Below are 6,000 nucleotides of genomic sequence, written 5' to 3' on the forward strand. Positions count from 1 at the left end.
GTATTAAGAGTGATAAGCAGAGGATAGGGAATTCACTGCAAAATACCTTTAAAGTAACTACTTAATAAAAGCCGTTTTTACAAACAGAAAATAAAATTAAAAACTAAGAAAATAAATGGGAAACGTTCTTATAAAAATTAATTTATCTTTTATTTTTTGTTATCTATCAGTAAAATCTCTGCTTATATAATATCTGTTACAACCATCTGGTTGAAAAGTCATTGACACTATCAAATATCTATCACACGTAAATATACAGATAAAATAAAAGATCAAGGTAAACTAAATGGTTTTTGAGGAAAATTTATTTTTAAATGTCTCACCTACCAGCATATTTTAGTTTTCAGATTTCTGTTACGTTTTAGACGGTCAGCTTGATTGCAAAATACCTGTATTCAGGAGCGTAGGTGACAGAATATTACGATTAAGCCAACTTAAAAAAATAGAGTTCGTGGACAATATTTTTTAGATGGGGAGTAAGGATTCTGAAGAAATAAATATGCAGAGAAGGGATGGGTTTTTATCGAGCACAATATTACATATTTATTGTGTATATATGTTATAGTCAAAGTCTCTTCCTAGCATGAATAGTTTATCCTAGGTTTGACCAAAGCTTTTGGGCAAACCCCGAAATAAATTCCATTTTCGGCCTTTGACTGAAGTGTTTTTAGTGAAACCTAAAAGTTCCTAACTTTTCAGTCAAACGTTGAAAGAAAAATAATCTGTTTCGGGCTTTGCCTAGAGGATCCTCGAAGCGATTAACAGACTAGGTCAAACGTCGATGTATAGATTCGATGAAAAAGATTCTTCAGATAGAGAAAAAGTTAAAAAGTGAGAAGCAAAATTATACGGATGACACTAGTGGTGACTTAGTGGATAAGAAACCTACCCGGAATTAAATGAAATCAATGCAGCTGTACTACAAGGTAGTGTAATAGGGCCAGTTCTGTACCTATTATACATTAGTGATATCTCTGAATTATAATAAAACACATTAGCTACCTTTGTTGATGATACTGTCATGTAGGTTAAGATCATGAAGAAGCAACAAAAAACTACAAACATTTTTTAACACACAACACAACAGGACTAATTGCTGGCAAATTAATTTAAATGAAATGAAATTTGCACTTTAATTTTACAAACAAAAAAAACAACCCAGTCCCGTTAATGTAAACAATCCTCAGATACCATACGCCGATACATTGGACGCAAGTCTACGCTGGAGAGACATTTTTTAAAAAAAATAGAACAGCTCAACATCAAGTATAAAAAATGTATTGGCTATTAGAAAGACAATTCACCCTGTCAATCTAAAACAAAATAGTTTTGTATAATCAGGTTTTAAAAGATATATAGACATATGGCATCCAGCTGTAAAGTTGTGCTCGTAAGAGTAATTTAGACATCATACAGTGATTCCAAAACATTGCCTACGCTCCTGATACTATAGGAACAACCACCTACATAGGGACATAGAAATGGATACTACTAACCATAAGACCATTAAAAAATTTGCCAAGAGTCACGAACAACGACTTCTTCAACACGTCGATGTTGAGGCCATCCAGCTCTTTGACAATACAGAGATGGCTATAAGACTCAAGAGGAAGGAACCCTTCGAGTTAATTAAGTGAAAAACTGAGTATAGTTCAAGTGATAGTACAGTGATGGTAACAACACTTAAGCGATACTAGTGAGTTTACTTTAAGTCTCAAGTTTTTAGAAATAATTTAGGCTAAAAAAAAGTTACTCATTGATCAAATTGTTTGATCAGATTGTCGTATTGTTCTTAAACATCGTATTGGTGGTTATTAAATAAAAAAATGTTATGATAAACAATACCTATATAAATTACAAGAAAAATATATTGTTTATAAAGATTCTGGCAATAAATAAACCAACTATGCAATTTATTCTTATTTTTATTATCAAAATATGCTGTCCTCTCTGTACCCGCTTATGCCTACACCTGATTAAAAATAACGTTGTTTCTACGGATATCCCACAATCTCCGTATTCGCACTGCGTGCAGTCAGGCTCTCAAGTTTCTGGCAATTTTTCATGAATTTAGAATTCGAAATTTTCAACACTCTATTTCGAAATACCCATTACACCGAGATTGGTTGATAGATAATACAGATGTTTAGAAATATAAGAACTCTGCAAATAATTAAGTAAGAAACTAAAAATATATTTAGGGAATTTTTTTTATGAGAAATAAGTGGAATAGCAGTGGAACAAAGTTAAGTTAATAGATCAATATTTTAATAGAACAGAAAGCTTCGTATATTATAGTAACACATTCAAGAGGGAATATAAATTTCTGAATCAAACTATTATACAGGTTAAGGCTACAATAACACAATGATTTATATATATATATATATATATATATATATATATATATATATATATATATATATATATATATATATATATCCAACAGAACACGATAATTTGGCGGCGGGACTAAAAATTATGTGTTATGGTTTCCAATATAAGCAGTGTTCCCCTACGGAGCACAAATGATAACCATGACACTGACAAAGACGCTGAAAATAATTAGATTGAAGATCAAGAGTCACTGATGCTATAGAGAGAGCAGGCCACGTGGCTGTAATGAGAAACAATAGACGAACGAAGTGGATACTGGAGTGAATACCAAGAAATTAGGCCTAGATTAAAGTATTTAAAAATTGCAATAGTCATAAATTCAAATTAGAACATTCAAAATATAATAAATGACATAAAAAAATACTCCTTGTGAGTATGTGGAGATTATATGTGATATGTGGGAAGGCGTATGGGGGAGACTAATAAATTTCATGTAAAAGAAGGACTGCATCAGGGCTTGGTGCTTAGTACTAACTGATTCTCATCAGTGTTGGATCAGATGGCAGTGAAGCTATAGGGTAAAATTCCTTGGTTCTTACGTAGTATATACTAATGTGTTAGCATAGGAAAAACTGAAAGGGATTTCGAATAAAAACTTATGACAAAGTTAAAACTGAAGATAACTGATGGTGAAATGATTGTCAAAGGTAATATTTTTAAAAACCTAGTAGTAGAGTAAGAGAGGGATCGATGAAGTTGAAGGAAGAGCGTGGTGTGTTGTATGTAGAACCATTTAAATGACACTAAAAAAAATCCTTAAAACTATCATAAGACCAGTTATGATGTATTGTCTTGACCAACAACCACTTGAACTTGAACAGTTGAAAATATTTTATCCGAAACTGGTTCCAAAAGTTACAGAATTAAATTACCACAAATTAAGTATATATATATATATATATATATATATATATATATATATATATATATATAGATTTTTACAAAAAATATTAAAAAAATTAAAAGATTATAGCAACCACCAATTGTACACGAATTTCTGAGACACTAACACTGTACATCCTGTATTTTATTTCATTTCGAGAAAACAAAACATAAGCGATATTTCAGATAAAGATTATTTAAGATATTTAAGATAAAAAAAGTAAAATCCTAAATATATAGAACATAGAAATGCATTCAAAGGTTCTAAAAACTATCACATAGATATAGTACTAAGGGAAAGAAAACGATGACAATACGAGTAAATATAAGGAAAATTTAGTAAAAATATAAAAAAATAAATTAATAATATTACATAGAATAATAAATCAGCTTTTAAATTGTTACAATATAAAGAACCATCTCTTGGGTAAAAATTAACTAACAAAATTGACATAACCTTCTTCGAAAACCGTCAACAAAAACAAAATGACATGATCTAAATAACAACGACATGCTGTACAAATAAAAAGAGTATTCAAAAAGTAAAAAAAGCAAATTCTTGTGTAAAATACCAACCTGAATAGTCGTCGCCGCTTTTTCACGAGATCGTCGTTAAAACTGGCGCTCAGAGCGTCGCGATGCTACCATCGCCTGTAGGCCCGTGGGCGTTCTCGAACGTGGAGCGAGATGATGAGCGACGTCGAGGTGTTTTATATTTTAAATGTCAAAAATGTTACTCGTTTTGTAATATTTATTTTATAACATTGTAGATAATATAAGTTATTGTTTATTTGATATTTTTAGCGTCTGAATTTTGGTTACATAAATATTAAGCTTCTTCTTTGGCTTTAAGTGCCATCTCCTATTGTAGGTTGAATACCATCATATCTATTTTTATTTTGTTTGTTGTAGTATCGAAATATTTTATTCAGCTACATTTAAAACAGTCCCTTCATTTTTCAACTACATACTTCTTTTGCTAACCTTCCTTCCTGCATTAATCTTTCCCTGTATTATGAATTAAAGCTTAATATACCATTATCACCTCATTATAGTCCAGTAAAAGAAAAACACAGCTAAAAAATCTTATACACGTTTTTGAAGGTTCTAAAAGGTTTATGAGGGACATCTGATAAAAAATCCATGAAGACGTACAGCTGATTTTGCTTTGTTTTTGTTTTAAACAATCTTAAAAAGTGAAAAAATTATTTTTTGACTATAAAACGTCTTTTATACATTTAACTTTCATCGAACGCCCCTAAAAATATTACACAAAAGACGGGCTGGGGTCTGAACGGACCCCATTTTTAAATGGGTGAACTATGGTTATGCGAAAAAAAAACTGTACCAGTAACATATTATTTTTATAGTATTGAACATTTATTAGACTAAAGCATAGACATTACTACAAAATACATTCTACTGCTGACGCTAACAGACACGCTAATGTACACAAACTATCTCTGATTTTGCGTGTTCTAGACATACAAAAAACGAAAGCATAATCTGATTCGAAGAAAAATCAGGGAAGCCAAAGCATGACGAATTTAACACACATAAGAAAATAAAAGAAGTTACAGTACACAAAAGAAATACATCCATAACATTAACGAATAATGAAGGTCATGCACTATCCCTAGAAGACGAAGTAATGGAGGAATCGGAAAACTACATTAAAGCATTATTTAATGATGATCAAGGATCACTACCTAACTTAAATGCAAATACAGGACCATCAATCTTAAAAGCTGAAGTGGAAAAAGCCATACACCAAGCCAAAAACAACAAAGCCAGTGGACCAGATCAAATATACAGCGAATGGCTAAAATTACTCTCAAATGACAATATAAAAGAACTCACTGTACTTTTCAATCAAATATATGATACCAGTGAAATTCCATCGGACTGGTTAAAATCGATCTTTATTTCTCTATCTAAGAAACCAAACGTTAAGAAATGTAGCGATTGTAGACTCATTAGTTTAATGAGCCATGCCGTTAAAATACTGTTGCATATTCTTCTAAACCGAATTAACAACAAGTGCGAAGAAATAATTAGTCAAGAGCAGTTCGGGTTCCGGAGATGCCTTGGAACTAGAGAAGCACTATTTTCTATGCAAACACTCCTTCAACGATGTTGGGAGGTAAGAAAACCCGTATATATGTGCTTCATTGATTTGAAATGGCATTTGATCGCGTTCAGCATACCAGACTAATTACCGCCTTGCAGAGCATCCAACTAGATAAGAAAGACATCAAACTTATTGCCAAACTTTACTGGAACCAAACAGCCATTATTAATACCAACAACAGAGAATCAAAGCCAATCAGTATTGAACGAGGCGGAAGACAGGGCTTTGTACTGTCTCCCACCCTCTTTAACGTGTATTCTGAGAATCTATTTAGGGAAGCTTTAAAAGATCAAAAAGGAATTATCATAGGAGGAGAAATAATTAACAATATACAGTACGCCGACGATACTGTGATTCTAGCTGAAAACATCGACGATCTGCAGGAGCTAATCAATAGAGTTGACATGGAATGCACAAATTGGGAACTGTCGATAAATATCGATAAAACTAAATACATGGTGACCAGTAAAGTGGATATCGGCGCAACCCAACTGATATTAAACCAACAACCGCTGCAGAGAGTTCAAAGATTCAAATACCTTGGATGTTGGATTACCCAAAATCTGGATCCATCCTTCGAAATTCGATGT

General features: G+C 32.1%; 1 protein-coding gene across 3 annotated transcripts in view; it reads right to left on the minus strand.

Moving 5' to 3' along the window:
- Positions 1-4,009, minus strand: part of LOC140439063 (uncharacterized) — a 69,883-nt gene extending 65,874 nt beyond the window's left edge. For all 3 annotated transcript variants that reach the window (XM_072528713.1, XM_072528714.1, XM_072528712.1), the window contains exon 1: positions 3,856-4,009. The gene's annotated coding sequence lies outside the window, so the exon portion shown is untranslated. The remainder of the gene's footprint in view (positions 1-3,855) is intronic.
- Positions 4,010-6,000: the final 1,991 nt, after the last annotated feature.

This window comes from Diabrotica undecimpunctata, chromosome 4 (assembly GCF_040954645.1).
Source record: "Diabrotica undecimpunctata isolate CICGRU chromosome 4, icDiaUnde3, whole genome shotgun sequence".
NCBI lineage: Eukaryota > Metazoa > Arthropoda > Insecta > Coleoptera > Chrysomelidae > Diabrotica > Diabrotica undecimpunctata.